This window comes from Heptranchias perlo, chromosome 3, assembly GCF_035084215.1.
Source record: "Heptranchias perlo isolate sHepPer1 chromosome 3, sHepPer1.hap1, whole genome shotgun sequence".
Classification (NCBI taxonomy): domain Eukaryota; kingdom Metazoa; phylum Chordata; class Chondrichthyes; order Hexanchiformes; family Hexanchidae; genus Heptranchias; species Heptranchias perlo.
In genome coordinates, this window is record NC_090327.1 from 5,618,395 (window position 1) to 5,642,349 (window position 23,955).

At 46.3% G+C, this 23,955-nt stretch overlaps 1 protein-coding gene across 2 annotated transcripts in view; it reads right to left on the reverse strand.

Annotated features, from left to right (window-relative positions):
• Positions 1 to 23,955, reverse strand: part of LOC137309885 (carbohydrate sulfotransferase 9-like) — a 114,509-nt gene that overhangs the window by 73,757 nt on the left and 16,797 nt on the right. The gene's annotated exons all lie outside the window — the stretch shown is intronic.

Genomic DNA, 23,955 nt, shown 5'->3' on the forward strand with positions numbered 1-23,955 from the left:
CACACATGGGAGTTCACTAAGGGTCAACTACAAGGTGTGAAACTGGAGTCACTTGTAGGCCAGACCAGGAAAGTCAAGGGAAATAAAAATGGGGAGATATTTCAAACGAGCTCTCCATTCGTTAGCACCCGTTTTACACTATTGCACAAAGTCAAGATCTAATCCCATGGGGTCCGGTTTACATTTTGGAAATTTCCACGGACCCTACTTAAAAAGGACTTCCGGTCCGAAACTGGAGGGCGACAAGCCGAGAGCACGCAGGAAATAGAAGAGTGTATTCATAGAGAAGAACAGCACTGCTCTGTGTTTCACACTAATAAATGAACTGGATCTCAACAGCTCAAGTTCCAGGAGTAATTACAGCGACACACATTTGTGGGCTACAGTAGATAACATAATTACTGTCTAAATCCTGGGTTTCTTGATAAAACATCCATTATCTAAATGGTAGAGTTCAAGAACGATAATTAAGAAAAGGGCGAGGGATTGTTATACGAGGATAATTATGGATTTTAGGCAGAAGAAAATGGTTGGACATTTTGCTCCCTCGAGGAGGCGTGCTGATGGCCAGGTATCACAGCTTTCTAACCTGTATTAGTGCAAATAGCACATTTGTAGGCTAGATAAAAAATACTAAGAAAGGAGAACAATCCAGACTGATGCTCTGGAATTCCCTCCTTAAACCTCCGTGCCTTGCTACCTCTCTCTCCTCCTTTAAGACGCTCCTTAAAACCTACCTCTTTGACCCAGCTTTTGGTCACCTGTCCTAATATCTTCTGACATAGCTCGGTGTTAAATTTTGTTTGATATTCGATCCTGTGAAGCGCCTTGGGACGTTTTACTACGTTAAAGGTGCTGTATAAATGCAAGTTGTTGTTGATGGGTTCAAAATCTCTCTCTGCTAATGTAGTCCCTTGCAGTCAAATCAATTTAAGCAATTAAACCTGGCGCTAATATTTTGTTGTTGTCAGCTAATTCTACATCATTCTAGAAGCCTTTGTGGTGAAAAAGTCTTCCGATGATGACGAAGAAAGAACTTGCATTTATATAGCGCCTTTCACAAACTCAGGACACCCCAAAGTGCTTTACAGCCAATGAAGTGCGGTCACTGTTGTATTGTAGGAAATGCAGAGGACAATTTGCGCACAGCAAGGTCCCACAAACAGCAACGTGATAACGAGCAGATAATCTGTTTCAGTGATGTTGGTTGAGGGATAAATATCAGCTCAGGACACCGGGGAGAACTCCCCTGCTCTTCTTCGAAATAGTGCCATGGGATCTTTTACTCTCCACTTGATGGAATACTCTCCACTTGCCTGGATGAGTGCAGCTCCGACAATACTCAAGAAGCTCGACACCATCCAGGACAAAGCAGCCCGCTTGATTGGCACCCCATCCACCACCCTAAACATTCACTCCCTTCACCACCGGCGCACCGTGGCTGCAGTGTGTACCATCCACAGGATGCACTGCAGCAACTCGCCAAGGCTTCTTCGACAGCACCTCCCAAACCCACGACCTCTACTACCTGAGAGCGTAGGCGGGCCCTCGGTTTAATGTCTCATCTGAAAGACGGCATCTCTGGCAGTGCAGCACTCCCTCAGTACTGGCACTGGGAGCGTCAGCCTGGATATTGTGCTCAAGTCTCTAGAGCTGGACGGGAACCCACAACCTTCTGACTCAGAGACAAGAGTGCTGCCCACTGAGTCACGGCTGACACCAGCTGATATTACATCCATATTAAAGATCTGTGCCCTTGATCCAGTTCATTGTCTTGCAGTAGGCACTGAATTCCTTTATATTTTCCAAAAAAGTTATTACATAGAATTTTTAAAAATTCATTCATGGGATGTGGGCGTCGCTGGCGAGGCCAGCATTTATTGCCCATCCCTAATTGCCACTTGAGAAGGTGGTGGTGAGCCGCCTTCTTGAACCACTGCAGTCCGTGTGGTGACGGTTCTCCCACAGTGCTGTTAGGAAGGGAGTTCCAGAATTTTGACCCAGCGACGATGAAGGAACGTTGATATATTTCCAAGTCGGGATGGCGTGTGACTTGGAGGGGAACGTGCAGGTGGTGTTGTTCCCATGTGCCTGCTGCTCTTGACCTTCTAGGTGGTAGAGGTCGCGGATTTGGGAGGTGCTGTCGAAGAAGCCTTGGCGAGTTGCTGCAATGCATCCTGTGGATGGTACACACTGCAGCCACAGTGCGTCGGTGGTGAAGGGAGTGAATGTTTAGGGTGGTGGATGGGGTGCCAATCAAGCAGGCTGCTTTGTCCTGGATGGTGTCGAGCTTCTTGAGTATTGTCGGAGCTGCACTCATCCAGGCAAGTGGAGAGTATTCCATCACATTCCTGACTTGTGCCTTGTGGATGGTGGAAAGGCTTTGGGGTGTCAGGAGATGAGTCACTTGCCGGAGAATACCCAGCCTCTGACCTGCTCTTGTAGCCACAGTATTTATGTGGCTGGTCCAGTTCAGTTTCTGGTCAATGGTGACCCCCAGGATGTTGATGGTGGGGGATTTGGCGATGGTAATGCCGTTGAATGTCAAGGGGAGGTGGTTAGACTCTCTCTTGTTGGAGATAGTCATTGCCTGGCCACTTGCCACTTATGAGCCCAAGCCTGAATGTTGTCCAGGTCTTGCTGCATGTGGGCACAGACTGCTTCATTATCTGAGGGGTTGCGAATGGAACTGAACACTGTGCAATCATTAGCTAACATCCCCATTTCTGACCTTATAAGAACATAAGAAATAGGAGCAGGAGTAGGCCAATCGGCCCCTCGAGTCTGCTCCGCCATTCAATAAGATCATGACTGATCTGATCCTAACCTCAAATCTAAATTCATGTCCAATTTCCTGCCCGCTCCCCATAACCCCTAATTCCCTTTACTTCGAGGAAACTGTCTATTTCTGTTTTAAATTTATTCAATGATGTAGCTTCCACAGCTTCCTGGGGCAGCAAATTCCACAGACCCACTACCCTCTGAGTGAAGAAGTTTCTCCTCATCTCAGTTTTGAAAGAGCAGCCCCTTATTCTAAGATTATGCCCCCTAGTTCTAGTTTCACCCATCCTTGGGAACATCCTTACCGCATCCACCCGATCAAGCCCCTTCACAATCTTATATGTTTCAATAAGATCGCCTCTCATTCTTCTGAACTCCAATGAGTAGAGTCCCAATCTACTCAACCTCTCCTCATATGTCCGCCCCCTCATCCCCGGGATTAACCGAGTGAACATTATGATGGAGGAAAGATCATTGATGAAGCGGCTGAAGATGGTTGGGCCTAGGACACTGCCATGAGGAACTCCTGCATCAATGTCCTGGAGCTAAGATGTCCAATCACATAGAATGTACAGCACAGAAACAGGCCATTCAGCCCAACTGGTCTATGCCGGTGTTTATACTCCACACTTCATCTAACCTCCCTATCTTATCCTCCCTACTTCATCTAACCCCATCAGCATATCCTTCTATTCCTTTCTCCCTTATGTGTTTCTCTAGCTTCCCTTTAAATGCATCTATGCTATTCGCCTCAACTACTTCTTGTGGCAGCGAGCTCTTCATTCTCACCGCTCTGGGTGAAGAAATTTCTCCCGAATTCCCTACTGGATTCATTAGTGATTATCTTATATTTATGGCCCCTGGTTCTGGTCTCCCCCAAGTGGAAACATCTTCTCTCCATCTACCCTATCAAAACCTTTCATAATCTTAAAGGCCTCTATCAGGTCACCCCTCAGCATTCACATTTCTAGAGAAAAGTGCCTCAATCTTTCCTGATAGGCAAAACCTCCTAGTTCTGGTATCATCCCAGTAAATTTTTTTTTGCACTTTCTCCATATACTTCTGGCCACTAGTTTTACTCGCCCCCCACAAGTGGAAACATCTTCTCCCTTGCTGTTAACTTGAAATCATTTATTTGAAAACAGCAGCAATATTTTCCCACCCAATTTAAAATCACCAGCGCGCTGTAGAAAGGTGAAACATTCCAAGAACATCCTATTAGATTAGTTTCTGGCAGCATTCCAAAGCATCTAATACTATTTACCAGGATATTATCGGATTTTAGGAAGCCACGCACTGCGGTTGAAAACCAGATTGATTCCGTAAGACACAAAAGGTGCCATTTAGTCCCCTGAATCTACTTTGTTAAAGATGATCCACCTTCTGCTAGTCATTTTCTGTGGTCTCCCTGCCTGCTGTGGGACACTCTCTACCTGTGCGAGCAATTCCCTTTGAAAATGGTCCCATGGGGTGTAATTGAAGACCAGTCGTTTCCTGTCACCTTGCGTGCTGCATTAATATGCTGCTTTCATCATCTTTCTGCCTTTAATCCTCAAGCATTTGTTGCGCATATGGAACCAGGAAAGGATTTGCAGCTTTGTTTTATAATTAAGATCATGCAACATGATTTTTTTTTTTAAAAAAGCAGCAGCAGCTTGGAACGGCCAGAGAGGAGAGCTGTGACGAGGATCTTATTCACAAAGCTTCGGATTATGTACTGAATTGGACTTTTCCTCAATTTTGTGGATTTTTGATGAAAAGTTAATAAGAGAAAGAAGAACGAACTTGCATTTATATAGCGCCTTTCACGACCTCAGGACGTACCAAAGCGCTTTACAGCCAAATGAAGTACTTTTGAAGTGTAGTTACTTTTGTAATGTAGGAACATTCCTACATTGTAATGTCAGAAGTTACAGAGAGGAAACTCATTTCTGTGTACATGTGGTAATAATATCCTAAACTATGATTTATTTTAGGAAAATAAGAGTCTAAATGGGGTAGGGGAGCAGGGGGGTCTGGGGGTACGGATACACAAAGAAAAAGGAGAGAGAGAGAAACTGGTCCCCCATTGGCGGAAGGGTCAAGAACCAGAGGGCATAGATTTAAGGTGATTGGCAAAAGAACCAAAGGTGACATGAGGAAAAACTTTTTTTTTTAAACACAGCGAGTGGTTAGGATCTGGAATGCACTGCCCAAGGGGGTGGTGGAGGCAGATTCAATCATGGCCTTCAAAAGGGAACTGGATAAGTACTTGAAACGAAAAAATGTGCAGGGCTACGGGGATAGCACGGGGGAGTGGGACTAGCTGGACTGCTCTTGCATAGAGCCGGCGCGGACTCAATGGGCCGAATGGCCTCCTTCCGTGCTGTAACCTTCTATGATTCTATGATCCACGCTGTTTCTATTAAGTCATCGTTTAGTGAGATTTGCTGATGATTTTTTCTGCTGTAGCTGGTTGGGTTTCATTGAATAAAGTGGCACGATCTCTAAGGGAAATTTATTCACCGTTTGTTCATCAAGATTGGTGAATATGTCAACAAATTCTCATTCATAAGGTGAGTCGGTCTCCCCTGATGGCTCAATGAAAATATGAACAACAAATACATCGGGACAAATTATTATTAGATTTGAAGTTTTTTTTTTAAAAATGATGACGGGAATGGACTCTGTTGAGTTTGATGGATTGTTTGAGGTGGATAAGTACAGGAGAACTGGAGACATGGTTATAAAGTAAACAAAAAGAGTTTGATTAGATACTAGAAAGGATTTCTTTTCACAGGGCGTCATTATCTTCTGACACAGATTACCAAACTGGTAACATGGTGAGTATGGGTTTCCAACAGTACTTCAAAAGCGAACGAGACCTGAGAGAAATGTTAAAGTGGATTGTGAGGATAGTTGAAAATAAGGAGATTCACAGGTAACTGCGGTTTCCTGGAGCTTGCGTGATTGCCTTAGGGTTCGGATTGGAATTTCCCAGAGTTTCTTCCTAAATTGGCCACAGGCTTTTCTCGGTTTTTTTTGCCTCACCCAAGGAGGTTGAGTGATGGGGGGAGGGGGAAGGTGGTTGATGATGCTTCTTACACTACAACAGTTCTTCATCAGCTGGAAAGCGCTTTGGGACATCCCGAGGTCGTGAAAGGCCTATAAATGAAAGTCTTTCTTTTTTTTTTCTCCTTTTTCCACGGATATCACTTCCAGAATTTCAGACGGACCAAAGGGCAGGGTTCGAAAAGGGCCGGAACCCCTCAGCCGTGCTCCGCAGGCGGAAGGCCAGTGCAGCAAGCGCTGGTGACCTCCGGTCCTGAGCCGGCTGGAGTGCCCAGGGTCGGGTCGGGTGGGGTGGGGGGTTACATAATCTGAACGTCTCCGGCCCTGCTTCTGTGTGTTAACGGTAGGGAGGCTGGGGCCCGAGGAAATTCCGGGCGTGGGAATTCCCTCCCCCTTGTCCCCACCCTGTCTGAAGTCAGGGGGCCAGGTGTGGGGCGGAGGGAAGTTCTGGCCCACTCCTAACCCTTGCCAACAGGATTCGGAGCAGAAATCTTGAGATGCAGGGTGCCTTCACAATTTCCGCCTCAGCCAGGCTTCCTGCGAAAATTTTCACTCTCGAGGTTCCTAATTCAAAATTTGTGTGTGTCGTAGGAACAAGGAGTAGGCCATTCAGCCCCTCAAGCCTGTTCCGCCATCCAATTAGATCACGGCTGATCTGTACCTTAACTCCATTTACCCACCTTGGATCCATATCCCTTAATACCCTCGCCCAACAAAAATCTATCAATCTCAGTTTTGAAATTTTCAATCGACCCCCAGCCTCGACAGCTTTTTTTTGGGGGAGAGAGTTCCAGATTTCCACTAAGCTTTGTGTGAAGAAGTGCTTCCTGACATCACCCCTAGCTCTAATTTATGGTTATGTTCCTCTTGTGCTGGACTCCCCCTCCAGATGAAATAGTTTCTCTCTATTTACCCTACCAATTCCTTTAAATCATTTTAAACACCCCAATTAGATCACCTCTATACTTCGGGGAATACAAGCCGAGCCAATGCAACCTGTATCGGTCTTTATGTGGGAGGTGGATATTCGATTTAATTTTTGTCATAGTACTAATTTATATCTTAAGCTGTTACCGTCCATTTTACTGCTTACAGTGAGAGATCCAAAGTTGGTCTGAATGCCAAACAGTTCCACAAATCCTTAAAGTTAATGTCCATTTCAGGCATGCCCGACAGCACCATTAACCATTTTACGTTTCAACCACAATTGGGAATAATTCCTCCCTCCGGAGATGAATAGTTCTCGCCCCTATGACAAATGGCTCGGGTGATCCCCCCCGCCGCCCCCACTTCCTTCCCGACCTCTCTCTGTTGAACTTAGCTACAGGGAGATTTAGAGGCTTGGAAAAGCTGCGTAATGAAGAGATCCATGTGCAGAACAAGCACTTAGCCATCTCGAGAAAAGTAGGAGCAAATCTGGCTCTGCTGTTGGGGTTTAGATGGAATTTATATTTTCAAAAGTGGTGCATACTTTGATATAATCATGATGTGGAGATGCCGGTGATGGACTGGGGTTGACAATTGTAAACAATTTTACAACACCAAGTTATAGTCCAGCAATTTTATTTTAAATTCACAAGCTTTCGGAGATTTTCTCCTTCCTCAGGCAAATGCCTGAGGAAGGAGAAAATCTCCGAAAGCTTGTGAATTTAAAATAAAATTGCTGGACTATAACTTGGTGTTGTAAAATTGTTTACAATTGATATAATCAGGTTAACTGTGCTGGCTAAGAAAGTAAACATACTATATGTGAGAAGGTTTACAGTACGAGTATCTGTCAGCAGCCAGCACCAAATTTAACACACAATTTTTATTGTCCCATTGTATTCCCATGGACCACATCTCTTTCCCCGGGAAAGAGGGAGAAAGGACAGTCAGCAGGCCACCTGCTCCCAACAACAACTTGCATTTATACAGCGCCTTTAACATATTAAAACGTCTCAAGGCGCTTCACAGGAGCGATTATCAGACAAAATTTTACACCGAGCCACATAAAGAGATATTAGGACAGGTGACCAAAAGCTTGGTCAAAGAGTTAGGTTTTAAGGAGCGTCTTAAAGGAGGAGAGGGAGAGGTGGAGAGATTTAGTGGGGGGGAATTCCAGAGCTTAGGGCCCGGGCAGCTGAAGGCACGGCCGCCAATGGTGGAATGACGAAAATCGGGGGATGAGCAAGAGGCCAGAATTGGAGGAGCGCAGAGGTCTCGGAGGGTTGTAGGGCTGGAGGAGGTTGCACAGATAAGGAAGGGGGCGAGGCCACGGAGGGATTTGAAAACAAGGGTGAGGATTTTACAAAACGGAGACATTGCTGGACCAGAAACCAATGTAGGTCAGCGAGCGCAGGAGTGGCTACCAGGTTCCTTCCCATGCTGCACCTTCAGCTCAGTGCTAAGTTTTTACTTAAAAATGTCGGAATGTACAGGACTAGAAAGAACCAGTTGGATTCATCTCTCTTTTCTTTTGTAATTAATTCTCTGGATGTGGCAAAGTCAGTTCATTGGCCGCCCCTAGCAGCCCTGGTAACTGAGTGGCTCGCTAGGCCACTTCAGAAGACAGTTCAGTGTCAACCGCGTTGCAGTGGGACCAAAGTGATATATAGGCCAAACCGAGTAAGGACAGCAGGTTTCCTTCCCTAAAAGGACATTAGTGAACCAGTTGGGGTTTTAACTACAATCCAATAGCTTCAGGGTCACTTTTACTGACAGCAGCTTTTTAAAAACTGAACTCAAATTCTCAAGCTGCCGTGGTGGGATTTGAACTCGTGCCCTCTGGATTATTAGTCCAGGACTCTACCATACTCAGAGTTCAAAAACAGAATACAAATTTTGCTAGACTCGAGCACATAATCCAGGCTGACACTTCCCGGTGCCAGTACCGAGGGAGTGCTGCACTGTCGGAGGTGCCGTCTTTCGGACGAGACGTTAAACCAAGGCCCCCCCGTCTGCCCTCTCAGGTGGACGTAAAAGGTCCCACGGCACTATTTTGAAGAGCAGGGTGTGCTGACCAAAATTTATCCCTTAATCAACATCACTAAAACAGATTGTCCAGTCATTTTCACATTGCTGTTTGTGGGATCTTGCTGTGCGCAAATTGGCTGCTGCGTTTCCTACATTACAACAGTGACTACACTTCAAAAAAAAAAGGACGTCATTGGCCATAAAGTGCTTTGGGACATCCTGAGGTCTTTCAAGTCTTTACTTTTCAATTGATTTTCTCACCAAATGCTTTCCTCTATGAAGGCTTTGTATTTCAGCTATATAGGAGAAGCTTTACAATAGTTAGTTAAGGATCGCAATTACAAATAAGGGAGCACCGCCATAGTTTGAACCATCTGTCAGGCTTTTCTCAGAAGTGCCTACGTCTCTTGTTGGCTGTAGGCAGTAGCTGTACTGCCAAAGAAGCAATGTCTGCTGTCTGCAATTAAGTCAGAAGAATAGCAGAAATTGAAATTCCAACACCACTTAAATAGAGTTTTTTAAAAAAAAGACAAAGCAAGGCTCTGTTATGTCAGCCAAGCAAAACAGATAGTATCAAATACCCCATCTACACTGCAGAAGCAGTAGAAGTGATTCAGCAGTATTACATCCATCAGGAAAGGCTGAACAGGCTGGGGCTCTTTTCTAGAGAAAAGAGAAGGCTGAGAGGTGACCTGATAGAGGTCTTTATAATTATGTAGGGGGTTCGATAGGGTGGACGTAGAGATGTTTCCACTTGTGGGGGAGACCAAAACTAGGGGTCATAAATATAAGATAGTCACTAATAAATCCAATAAGGAATTCGGGAGAAACTTCTTTACCCAGAGAGTGGTGAGAATGTGGAACTCGCTACCACAAGGAGTAGTTGAGGCGAATAGCATAGAGACATTTAAGGGGAAGCCAGATAAACACATGAGGGAGAAAGGAATAGAAGGATATGCCGATAGGGTGAGATGACGTAGGGAGGGAGGAGGCTCGTGTGGAGCATAAACACTGGCATGGACCTGTTGGGCCGAATGGCCTGTTTCTGTGCTGTAAAATTCAATGCTGCGATTGCCTGTATTCCAAATTCATCCATTTAAGCTGCAGAGTGGATTTGGAGCACTGGCAGCAACACTCGGTGCATGTGCACACAGATTGTGATTTAATAGTGTTATATTTCTAGTCACCCAGGCTTTTCCCAACAGTCGAGGGAAGGCCCCACTGGATAGAACGTGGAAACGACATTAGGTAGTATCGTAATGAAGCCGGTGTAAAAACACACACGACAGATAGAATCATAGAGCACAGGCCATTCGGCCCAAGGTGTCTGTGCCGGCTCTTTGAAAGAGCTATTCAATTAGTCCTAGTCCCCCTGATCTTTCCCCCATAGCCCTGTAAATTTTCTATTTATCCTTTTCAAGTATTGAATCGGGGACAGGGACTCGATAAAATTAACATAAGTAAAGCAACAGTAATGAAGAAAATAATAGCACGAAAGAGTGACAAATCCCCAGGACCAGATGGTTTCCATCCCAGGGTTTTAAAGGAAGTAGGTGAGCACATTGCAGATGCCCTAACTATAATCTTTCAAAGTTCTCTAGATTCAGGAACTGTCCCTCTAGATTGGAAAATTGCACATGTCACTCCGCTTTTTAAGAAAGGAGAAAGAGGGAACCCGGGGAATTATAGACCAGTTAGCCTAACATCTGTTGTGGGGAAATTGCTGGAGTCTATAATTAAGGATAGGGTGACTGAACACCTCGAGAATTTTCAGTTAATCAGGGAGAGCCAGCACGGATTTGTGAAAGGTAGGTCGTGCCTGACAAACCTGATTGAATTTTTTGAAGAGATGACTAAAGTAGTGGACAGGGGAATGTCAATGGATGTTATTTATATGGACTTCCAGAAGGCATTGGATAAGGTCCCACTTAAGAGACTGTTAGCTAAGTTAGAAGCCCATGGAATCGAGGGAAAAGTACGGACTTGGTTAGGAAATTGGCTGAGCGAAAGGCGACAGAGAGTAGGGATAATGGGAAGGTACTCACATTGGCAGGATGTGACTAGTGGAGTCCCGCAGGGATCTGTCTTGGGGCCTCAATTATTCACAATATTTATTAACGACTTAGATGAAGGCATAGAAAGTCTCATATCTAAGTTTGCGGATGACACAAAGATTGGTGGCATTGTAAGCAGTGTAGATGAAAACATAAAATTACAAAGGGATATTGATAGATTAGGTGAATGGGCAAAACTGTGGCAAATGGAATTCAATGTAGACAAATGTGAGGTCATCCACTTTGGATCAAAAAAGGATAGAACAGGGTACTTTCTAAATGGTAAAAAGTTAAAAACAGTGGATGTCCAAAGGGACTTAGGGATTCAGGTACATAGATCATTGAAGTGTCATGAACAGGTGCAGAAATTAATCAATAAGGCTAATGGAATGCTGGCCTTTATATCTAGAGGACTAGAGTACAAGGGGGCAGAAGTTATGCTGCAGCTGTACAAAACCCTGGTTAGACCGCACCTGGAGTACCGTGAGCAGTTCTGGGCACCGCACCTTCGGAAAGACATATTGGCCTTGGAGGGAGTGCAGCGTAGGTTTACTAGAATGATACCCGGACTTCAAGGGTTAAGTTACGAGGAGAGATTACACAAATTGGGGTTGTATTCTCTAGAGTTTAGAAGGTTAAGGGGTGATCTGATCGAAGTTTATAAGATATTAAGGGGAACGGATAGGGTGGATAGAGAGAAACTATTTCCGCTGGTTGGGGATTCTAGGAGTAGGGGGCACAGGCTAAAAATTAGAGCCAGACCTTTCAGGAGCAAGATTAGAAAACAGTTCTACACACAAAGGTTGGTAGAAGTTTGGAACTCTCTTCCGCAAACGGCAATTGATACTAGCTCAATTGCTAAATTTAAATGTGAGATAGATAGCTTTTTGGCAACCGAAGGTATTAAGGGATATGGGCCAAAGGCAGGTACATGGAGTTAGATCACAGATCAGCCATGATCTTATCAAATGGTGGAGCAGGCACGAGGGGCTGAATGGCCTACTCCTGTTCCTATGTTCCTATTGATCCATTTCCCTTTTGAAGGTTACTATTGAATCTGCTTCCACCACCCTTTCCAGATCATCACAACTCGCTGCGTAAAAAAATTTCTCCTCATCTCCCCCTCTGCTTCTTTTGCTGATCACCTTAAATCTGTGTCCGCTGGTTACCGACCCTCCTGCCAGTGGAAAGTTTCTCCTTATTTACTCTATAGATAGGGACTCTTTCAAATTGTAAGGAAATCTCTGGCCTCAAAATCTGTGGTTGTTCCACAGTGGACTCCCACTGTAACTTTGGTGGCACGCACTGCACTGGGATCGCAGAAGCCCCAATTTCCATGTCAGCAGGTTGATGGACCAACGTTTCATGGTAGGATGTGGGTTCGAGTGATTTCTTCGTGTTCACAAGGCACTCTTATTCCCACCCTGAGTCGTTCTCCCACGTGTTGGGGTTCTGCTCTCCTTTAGGCTTTTGGAAAGATGATTCGGGAAAATGTGAAGGAATGCTGAGGCACATTGGAGTCAGTAGGATTTTGCAGTTCTAAAAGCAATTTTGTTCTTCATTTGTTTTTTTAAAAAAAAATCCAGGCTGCTGTCCTGTGGACAGATGTTGAACAGGCCCAGTGATTACAAACTCAATGGAAAAATCAGCTGGCAGGTTTGAAGAGCCAGGACATATAGGCTCCCACTATGGTCAGTGGGATTGAGGCTGGTAAATTTCTATTGTAGTGTTGTGCACTCCAAAAAGGTCCATGCTTCAAGAGCACTGTAATAGTGTAAAAACACCTTAAAAAAAAAAGGACCTAACTGGTTCTTTCTAGTTCTGTACATTCCGATGTTCTTAAGAACTTAGCACTCAGCTGAAGGTGCAGCATGGGAAGGGACCTGGTACCTATCATCCCCTGTACTCTCTGACCTACACTGGATCCCAATCTGGCAACACTTCGATTTTAAAATTCTCATCCTTGTTTTCAGATCCCTCAATGGCCTCACCCCCACTCCCTATCTCTAAGCTCCTCCAGCCCCATAATCCTCCCAGATCTCTGCGCTCTTCCAATTCTGGCCTCTTGCTCATCCTCGATTTTAGAATTGGTGCAAGAGCAATGTCTGATGGCAGCTACCAAGACAGCGGGCACAGACCTACATGATGATCACGTCTGGTGATCGCACACCAACTGCATGTTAATGGCGTGGAAGCCCTTGCGATTCAGGAAAGAGCCTGCAGGGTTATGTGGGTGTAGTCAACGAGACCTTGGACTTAGGGGGTAACCTGCATACTTCAAGAACTGCACAGCCCTATCCTGCTGCAGATTGACTAGTGTCACTGAAGGAGCTGGAAGGCAGAGACGTCAGTGCTAGTTGTGGCAGCTGGCAGCTGGTTGCATAAGAACATAAGAAATAGGAGCAGGAGTAGGCCACATGGCCCCTCGAGCCTTCTCCGCCATTCAATCAGATCATGGCTGATCTTCGACCTCAACTCCACTTACCGGCCCGATCCCCATATCCCTTGATTCCTCTAGAGTCCAGAACTCTGTCTATCTCAGCCTTGAATATACTCAATGACTCAGCATCCACAGCCCTCTGGAGCAGAGAATTCCAAAGATTCACAACCCTCTGCGTGAAGAAATTCCTCCACATCTCAGTCTTAAATGGCCGACCCCTTAGCCTGCGACTATGCCCCCTAGTTCTAGACTCACCAGCCAGGTATCTAAGGAGGTGCAGGAGGTGACACATCTCTGGAACAGGCTGCCAGCTTGTGCGGTAGATGCTGATTCGCTGAATTCCCTTCAAGCAAGAGCTGGACCGATTTCTGGCTGGGGTGGAGATCACCTCGTACAAAAGGAAGGTACAGCGTTGAATTATTAGGACCAGATTGACCTCCCGGATTAGTTTTGATCACCTAAGGGAAGTCGGAGAGGAGGTTCCCAGATATTTCCCCCCCGAAATTGGCCTGAGATTTTTAATCCGGGTTTCCACCTCTCCCAGGAGGTCACGTGGTTTTGGGTGGGGAGGGGAGTGTATATGCACATGGTATCACAATTGTGTGGGACAGGCTGGATAGACCAGAGGGTCTTTTCCGGTCGGTCATTGTGCGTACATACCCATCAGGGAAGACTGAACAGGTTGGGGGCTCTTTTCTCTAGAAAAGAGAAGGCTGAGGGGTGAACTGATAGAGGTCTTTAAGATTATCAAAGGGTTTGATAGGGTGGACAGAGAGAAGATGTTTCCACTTGCAGGGGAGACCAGAACCAGCGGCCATAAAAAAAGATAGTCACTAATAAATCCAATAGGGAATTCAGGAGAAACTTCTTTACCCAAAACATGGAACTCATTACGACGAGTAGTTGAGGTGAATAGCATAGGTGCATTTAAGGGGAAGCTAGATAAACACATGAGGGAGAAAGGAATAGAAGGATATGCTGATAGGGTTAGATAATGTAAGGAGGGAGGAGGCACGTGTGGAGCATAGACCTGTTGAGCCAAATGGCCTGTTTCTGTGCTGTACATTCTATGTACGTTAGTAACTCTGTCACGGCCTCCCTAGAGAAGATCAGCCTACTGTTTGCTGTTTTGTGGGCGGGTTGCAGAGATAGCGATGGCAGCAGAGCTTGAGATGAAAACGGGAGCATTGGCTGCTTAACTGGAGGCCCGTTCGAAAATCGGATTGGGTGAGCATCCAGCAATAGATCAGCGGGGACGGGAAGAGCTGCAGTCAGTACAAAGTATCAGACAGCTTAGAGAGTCTCAGTCACCTGCTCTCCAAAGGATTGGGGTAATACCCGTCTTTTGTACTTACTCCCTTGTTACTGTGTGTAACTAGTTGTACTTGATTATTACAATTGCTGATTGATACCGTATTGGTTGTCTTTTCGAATCGGTTTACAGTTCCCAGATGAAGAGTTGGATCCTGGCTGATTTTTCCCTTCTCTACCTCGAGGGCACTGAGACCAACTCTAGTACCCCTACCACCATCTCAGCTGAGATTAAGGTCAGTTAAGGCAAATAGCATAGATCCATTTCAGGGGGCGGCGGGGGGGGGAGCTAGATAAGCACACGAGGGAGAAAGGAAGAGAAAGATACGCTGATAGGTTGAGATGAAGTAGGGCGGGAGGAGGCTCGTGTGGAGGATAAACACCGGCATAGACCAGTTGGGCCGAATGGCCTGTTTCTGTGCTGTAGACTCAATGTAACCGACTGAGCATGGGCCTGGGCCCTGATGCTAACGGGGAGGGTGCGGGGGAGAAAACACGGCAAGGCCGGGGATGTAGGTCTTAACAGCAGAGCCCTCTTCTGCAGACTCCCGCCCGCCAGCCGGCCAAATTGACGGCCTGGACCGGGAGGGTGGGGGGGGGTGGGGAGCACAAACAAGTGGCAGGAGGTCGCATCCGGGGAACTGTCCCGGCAACTAGTGGTGACTGAAGGCTCCAGGCCGCGATTGGTGCAGGGGTTGGTTGGGGGGGGAGGGGCTGTAAATGAGAAATTCGGGGCTGTGATCCGGGCTGGGGAGAGGCTTGTAAGGTCTGGGGTGGGGAGAAGCTCTAAAAAAAAGGACCAGACCGTTAGCACTTACCTGAGGCCAGTCGGTACCTCACGCCTCGGCTCAGCTGCCGGGAATCCCACAGTTCGGGCCTCACCCACTGTTAAACGTCGAACGTTCATTCGGCCCCCCCGCCTGCCTTTTTGCGAGAGTCGCGTCGATGGCCTGATTTTTTTTTGTGTTTTTTAAAATTTGGAACGGGTGGGAACGGGGTCGGGTTGCTCGATCCCAATATTATATCCTCCACATCCCCCGACCCTCTCCCGCCCGTCGAGGGTGGGGGGCTGGGGGATGGGTTATAATCGAGACCCAAGAGTTAAATAGCTCACTGACCGGGCATGTAGAACGGTTACTTGGGAAAAGGGACCAGAAGCAACACCTTCAGGAAAGGAGCGCACAAAACTGTGGTGGAAAAATAAAAGGGAATTACCCGAGGAAACTAAAAAGAGAAAAATTAAAATAACAAAAAGTCCAAAGTCACAGGAGAAGGAAATTTCATCATCATGTATAAAAATGATGCCTTCTTTACCCGGAGAGTTGTTAGAGTGTGGAACTCGTCACCACATGGAGTATTTGAAATACCTAATTGCATTTAAGGGGAAGCTAGATAAACACATGAGGGTGGAAGGAATAGAAGGATTTGCTGATAGGATGAGATGAAGTAGGGGAGGGAGGAGGCTCGTGTGGAGCATAAACACCGGCATGGACCGGTTTCTGTGCTGTAAATTCTATATATATATTAAAAAAACCACTGATGCATAAACAGTGTCAGAAGAGGAGATTCAATGACTGCTGAGAGAAACTGGCGATTGGAATGCACAGAAATAACTCAATCGTGGAAGGCAAGTGCAGGAAAGAATTTCAGAGGCCGCCTGCCAGGGTAATTAAACGGAGGCCCATATAAGTGCCTGAAATGGAAGACAAAGTTTGAAGTAAGGATTGAAGGTTGCCATTACAGTACAAACGTGTTACAGGCAATGAGTTATGCTGCCAGTTTCATCTAGGGGTTGCCAACCCTCCCAGGATTGCCCTGGAGTCTCCAGGAATGCCCTGGAGTCTCCAGGAATTAAAGACTAATCTCTCGGACACTGCTGCGAGCAAAACCCTGGGAGAGGAATAAAAAAATCACAGAGGCAGTAAAAAAATTGTAAATAAATAATTCTTTGAACACTTTTGTTCATTAATTATAAAAATATTGGACTTGGGGGAAAAAAGGGCTGTTTTACTGAGAGTCAAGAATCATCCAATTGGGTAACGAAGAGTCTGTTCGCTTTCCGATTGGCCGTGGGAAGGCGAGGCATCGCGAGGATGGGCGCGTAGGGAGGCCAATGGCGGGAGCGTGGGGGCAGGGCGGTCAAAGACGGGGGGGGGAGGGGGTGTCACGTGATGAAACCTCCAGGAATATGTCCAACCAGAGTTGGCAACCCGAAGCTTCATTTTACTGTGGGTTACATTGAGCTTTGTGACAAAGAGGCACCACACCACTACTTGGATGTAGGGGCTGCCCCGGAGTCCAGGACACCTCTGCGAGTAACTCCTGGGAGAGAAATCCATAGGGGGCATTTTCTTTCTCCTGTCTCACTCCTGCCGCATTCGTGACAAACAGCAGGGCCAGAATGCAACGGGGCCCTGGCGCAAGGGCGTTCCAGTGAAACCACGTGGGTGATAGGGCGGTTTCTGGAGTGCAGAGGATTGTGGGTATTGTAGCCGCCATTATTGATTGATTGGCGAATTGGCCGGTCAATGGTAGGAGCGTGGGGGGGGGTGGTTCCAGCCAGGATGCCATGTGATGAAACCTCCTGGAATACAGTCTAACTAGAGTTGGGAACCCTACTTGGATGTCTGCTCAGATCCACCAACAGGCTAATTCTTAACGTCGTGAGAGATTAAGCAGGAGATCATGGAAGCTCCTCCATGGAGCTCCACAAAAATCTTCCAGCTCGTTGCCTGCCCATCCGCGTAGCCCTCCACCTCCCTCCTGCGATTGCTTCCTCCCCCTTGCCAGGATCATATTTCCAGTGAGCTGTCCATGGATGCTGGTTCTGCGCTTCCAGCTCGCTGGCAGTACGCAAATGAGGCCCCGGGGGGGGGGTCTCAATAAAGGGGACGCGAATCTTACGGCAAGGACTTCGGGCGGGCAGCACGAGCACCCCGCCTGACACCTGCTCAAAGTCTACGGAAACTCAAACTGCGCCCCCCCCACGCCTGTGGGTACAAAACCATGTATTCGATTAGCCTTTCTTTTAATAGAATGACCTTATCAACTTGTACTGCCACTCATAACGCCCTATGTATCTGCACACCAAGGTCGCTTTGCTTACCATTTAAAGGTATATTCCCTTTCCCCAATCTTACTTCCAAAATGTATCGACTCGCAAATACCTCTACATCGGAATGCATTTAGATGCCCATCTTGCTTTCCTATGTGTGTCCCCCTGCAGACTCTCTCATTCCCAATCCCTCAGTATTGTTTGCTCTATTCCTGTGCCGGTCTGCTCCGTTCAAGGCAGCCCGATTTTTTGTCAGGTTCCTTAAACAGGCGTTAGGCCGCCTCATTAGCATATGCAAGGGGGTCCTGAAGCCTGTTTTAGGCGGCCACCCCTGACGCCTGATAAATGGCCCCGCCCAATCTTTGGGGCCGGATGTTTTCCAGGGGTCCTTGGGGCACAGGGTGTTGCGCCTCCAAAATGGCCCGCTTACACCTGTAAAAAGAGCGCATAGAGGACCAATTTCTACCCCATTGACTGGTCATTCACCTTGTGAGATGTTACAGGTGCAGAATGGCTGCCACATTTGCCCGCACAACAAACGTCACCGTACTTCGAAAAGGTAAGTGTTGACATGAAAAAGACTACATAGGAACACGAGAAGGCCATTCAGCCCCTCGAGCCTGTCCCGCCATTCAATTAAATCACGGCTGATCTGTATCTCAACTCCGTCTACCCGCCTTTGTTCCGTAACCCTTAATACCCTTGCCGAACAAAAATCCATCAATCTCAGTTTTGAAATTTTTAATTGACCCCCAGCCTCAACAGCTTTTCAAGAGTTCCAGATTTCCACTCCCCTTTGTTTTGAGAGTTGTGTTCTTGCATTCGCCATTAGAGAACACAAAAAATAGCTGCTTTGTAACACACCTGGACAACCGAGGCAGCTACTCATTCTTCATAATATATGTTTACTAGACTGTCTGACATTGTGTCGTACAAGAATGTCAACTTAAAATTCCCACCGTTTTATTTTGCTTGCAAGCACACAAGATCAAATAAACATGTTGCTACTGGAAACAGTCTGGAATGCTTTCAATAACACTGTAAGCAATACCCTCAAAATTGTCCGCACAAGGACACAGACCCTTTTGAAGTTTAATAAAACAATATAGATGTATAGTTCTTGTCGGTGCACTTTTCGAAGAAAAAAAATTGTACAGCTGGAAGGCTTCAATAAACCCCAGTCAAAAGCAAAATACCGCGGACAATGGAAATCTGAAATAAAAACAGAAAGTGCTGGAGAAGCTCAGCAAGTCAGGCAGCATCTGCGGAGAAAGAAACAGAGTTAACGTTTCAGGTCGAAGACCTTTCGTCAGAACTGGAAGAGGTTAAGAGTTAACGTTTTTAAGCAAGTACAGAGCCAAGGAAAGGGGGGGCGGGAGGGGAGGAAAGAACAAAAGGGAAGGTCTGTGATAGGGTGGAGGGCACGAGTGATTAGTGGAGGGGAGCAAAATGGTAAGTGACCGGCAGGTCAGGGGCATGCTTGATAACAGAGCAGAGGTGTTCTGCAAAGCGATCACCCAGTGTCCCCTCCACTGTAGTTGACAGGCCCCTCGACCGTGTCCATCCTATTTCCCGCACACCTGCCCTCACCCATTCCGCTCCCAGAACCACGATAGGGTCCCCCCTTGTCCTCACCTTCCACCCCACCAGCCTCCACATTCAACATATCATCCTCAGCCATTTCCGCCATCTCCAGCGCGATCCCACCACCAAACACATCTTCCCTTCCCCTCCCCTTTCAGCATTCCAAAGGGACCGCTCCCTCTGCGTCACCCTGATCCAATCTTCCATCACCCCCAATACTCGCTCTCCTCCCCACGGCACCTTCCCGTGCGAGCGTAGGAGATGCAACACCTGCCCTTTCACCTCCTCCCTTCCCATCGTCCAGGGCCCCAAACACTCCTTCCAGGTGAAACAGCGATTTACTTGTACTTCTTTCAATTTAGTATCCTGTATTCGCTGCACACAATGCGGTCTCCTCTACATTGGGGAGACCAAACGCAGACTGGGTGATCGCTTTGCTGAACATCTCCGCTCAGTCCGCAAGTGTGACCCTGACCTGCCAGTCGCTTGCCATTTTATTTCACCGTCCCACTCCCACTCTGACCTCGGCCTCTTACACTGTTCCAATGAAGCTCAACGCAAGTTCGAGGAGCAGCAGCTCATCTTTCATTTAGGCACTTTACAACCTTCCGGACTCAACATTGATTTCAATAACTTCAGATCATAACCACCGCTCCCATTTTCTCGGTCAGCTAGCGCTGGTAATGGTTCTGCTGCTGCCATTTACAGCTACTCCTGATCAATCTTTTGTTTCTTAATCTGTCCCATCACTCGCCTGACGAAGGAGGAAGCCTCCGGAAGCTTGTGATTTTAAATAAAGCTGTTGGACTATAACCTGGTGTTGGAAGACTCCTTACATTTGTCCACCCCAGTCCATCACCGGCATCTCCACATCATGTCCCATTACCACCCTCCTTGCCTTGCACCATCACCCCTTTTGTCATTTAATCACTTGTGCCCTCCACCCTATCACAGACCTTCCCTTTTGTTCTTCACCCCCCCTCCACTCCCCACCCCCACTTTCCCTGGCTCTGTACTTGCTTAAAAACTTCAACTCTTTTAACATCTTCCAGTTCTGACGAAAGGTCTTCGACCTGAAACGTTAACTCTGTTGCATTCTCCACAGATGCTGCCTGACTGGCTGAGCTTCTCCAGCACTTTCTGTTTTTTATTTCAGTAACACCCCATTTGTCACGGAGATAAAGTCTCATTAAGAAAGACGACATGAGGTATGCCTAAGCTGCTGTGGAGGATCGACACAGTCTGAACTCTGCAAGGTTTTCAGGAGCAGAAAGGCCCTCAGAAGACTAATGTTCCATTTACATTAAAAGAACTGCTTCAAGGGAGGCAAAATGCTCTGAAATCGGCCCCACAACCCTCACTGCCACCGAGGGTGGTTGAACAAACACGACATAAAAAGCACTTCAGATCAATTTTACCCTGTGCTTCCATTGTCACTCGATCACTAATCGACTCTAGTATTAGCAAGGTGACTACAGGGTCAGTGCAAAGAGAAGGGGGAATTGTTCTTGACATAGTATCGGCAGTTTAAGGGGAGAAAAACTTCATGAAGTTTCTCACGGTAATTATGTGGGAAGCAGCAGAATCTGTTACAGTAACTCATCTGTCTACTGGAAGGGAGAGAGGAATCGGAGCAGTCAGGAAGGAACACTTTTATTTTTGCAGTACCTCGTGTCTCTGAAAAACATCCCCAAAGCAATTCATATATAATGAATGACTTTGCCATAGAGTGATCGTTATGTAGTGACAGTGGCAGAAGAGTCGGTAACCAGATTTAAGGTGATTGGCAAAAGAACCAGAGGGGAGATGAGGAAACGTTTTTTTTTTAATAGTTGTGATGATCTGGAATGCACTGCAAAGGGCGGTGGAAGCAGATTCAATAATAACTTTCAAAAGGGAATTGGGTAAATACTTGAAGGGAAAATATTTACAGGGTGATGGGGAAAGAGCAGGGGGGAGTGGGACTAATTGGATAGCTCTTTCAAAGAGCCGGCACAGGCACGATGGGCTGAATGGCCTCCTTCTATGCTGTAACATACGATGATACTTTGAGCATTTTTAATATTCTCTCTCTCTCTCTCTCTGCCATTTTGGGTTTCTTTCTGTCTGTCTGTGTAATTGACACAATGTATATCCAGTGTACTGGGACGTGCTGTTCTCCGCGACTGGCCTGTTTGAATAACAACGACACCTTTTGATTGGTGCGATGCTGTCCCAGCCTAGTATAAGATATGCGATTTGAGAACCTTTTCACTCATTCACCTGACGAAGGGGATAATCTCCGAAAGCTTGTGATTTTAAAATAAATTTGTTGGACTATAACCTGGTGTTGTAAGATTCTATACTTTGAGCATGTAGACATGCATGTTGAATAATTGCCAGTAAAGCTTATGAAGCTACGATCAAGGACGTCAGCTGTGGCTCAGTGGGCAGCACTCCCGCTTACGAGTCAGAAAGTCATGGGTTCAAGACCCACTCCAGACACAGAGCACAAAATCCAAAGTGACACTCCAGCACAGTACTGAGGGAGTGCTGCACCGTCGGAGGTGCCGTCTTTTGGATGAGACGTTAAACCAAGGCCCCTCCTGTCCTCTCAAGTGGGCGTAAAAGATCCCGTGACAGTATTTTGAAAGAAGAGTGTGAGAGTTCTCCCTGGCGTCCTGGCCAATGTTTATCGCCTCAATCAACATCACGGAAAAAAAAATTATCGGCTCATTATCACCGTGCTGTGTGCAGATTGGCTGCCGTATTTCCTACATTATAACGTTGACTACACTTCAAGAAAGTACTTCTTTGGCTGTAAAGCGTTCTGGGACGTCCTGAGGTTGTGAAAGGCGCTATACAAATGCAAGCCTTTCTTTTTGGCACTGCAGATGCTCCAGAACATTGGAGATTGGAAACTGCATTTGGAAACTAGGAGAGGAGAGGAGAGAAGCTATAACTCTCCACTAACAGTCCAACTATACGTCACCTTCAACAAATAATCACCAGTGAGACATAATGTCTCTCAGCACAAATCATATACTATAAATAGAACTGGAGTTTTGAAGCAGTTATTTCAACTTTTTTGTTTCAGGGGAATCGGAGAGCCTGCAGCTAGCAGTGCGATATCACATTTACTAACCATGTGGCAATGACCACATAACACGAGGAGGAATGTCACGAGTGCGTTATGATCATAAAAGGACGTTTTATATATACCATACTTTCCACAAAGACAGACTTAAACAATATGCGGTACATCCAAAATCATGGTACCTCAAGCCAATATAATAAAAAAAATTCCAGAAGAAGTTTATTAAAAACCAGTATATTTTCATATCTTTATAGTGTTTTAGATCCTCATATCTTTCCCACAGAGTACATAGCAACAGGAGGAGGCCATTCAGCCCTTCGAGCCTGTTAGGCCTCTCAATTAGATCATGGCTGATCTGTATCTTAACTCCATTTACCCGTAACTCCATATCCCTTAATACCCTTACCGAACAAAAATCTATCAATCTCAGTTTTGAAATTCTCAATTGACCCCCAGCCTCAACAGCTTTTTGGGCAAAGAGTGTTCCAGATTTCCACTCCCCTTTGTGTGAAGAAGTGCTTCCTGACATCACCCCTAATTTTAAGGTTATGCCCCCCCTTGTTCTGGACTCCCCCCACCAGAGGAAATAGTTTCACTCTATCTACCCTATCAAATCCTTTAATCATCTTAATCACCTCAATTAGATCACCCCCTCAATCTTCTATACTCGAGGGATTACAAGCCTAGTCTATGCAACCTGTCCTCATAATTTAACCCTTTTAGCCCTGGTATTATTCTGGTGAATCTGCGCTGCACCCCCTCCAAGGCCAATATATCCTTCCTGAGGTGCGGTGCCCAGAACTGAATGCAGGACTCCTGATGAGGTCTGACCAGAGCCGTAACATAACATCCAATCCCTTTGTATTCCAGCCCCTTTGAGATAAAGGCTGACGTTCCATTAGTTATATTGGAATCATAGAAAGGTTACAGCATGGAAGGAGGCCATTCAGCCCATCGAGTCCACGCTAGTTCTATGCAACAGCAATCCAGCTAGTCCCACTCCCCCGCCCTATCTCCGTAGCCCTGCAATTTTTTTCCTTTCAAGTACTTATCCAGTTCCCCTTTTGAAGGCCATGATTGAATCTGCCTCCACCACCCCCTCAGGCAGTACATTCCAGATCCTAACCACTCACTGCATAAAAAAGTTTTTCCTCATATCACCTTTGGTGCTTTTGCCAATTACCTTAAATCTATGTCCTCTGGTTCTTGACCCTTCCGCCAATGGGAACAGTTTCTCTCTATCTACTCTGTCTAGACCCTTCATGATTTTGAATACCTCTATCAAATCTCCTCGCAACCGTCTCTGTTCCAAGGAGAACAACCCCAGCTTCTCCAGTCTATCCACGTAACTAAAGTCCCTCATCCCTGGAATCTTCTAGTAAATCTCTTTTGCACCCTCTCTAAAGCCTTCACATCTTTCCTGAAGTGCGGTGCCCAGAACTGGACACAATACTCCAGTTGTGGCCAAACCAGTGTTTTATAAAGGTTCATCATGACTTCCTTGCTTTTTTTGTACTCTATGCCTCTATTTATAAAGCCCAGGATCCCGTATGCTTTTTTAACCACTTTCTCAACCTTCCCTGCCACCTTCAATGATTGGTGCACATATACCCCCTGATCTCTCTGTTCTAGTACCCCTTTTAGAGTT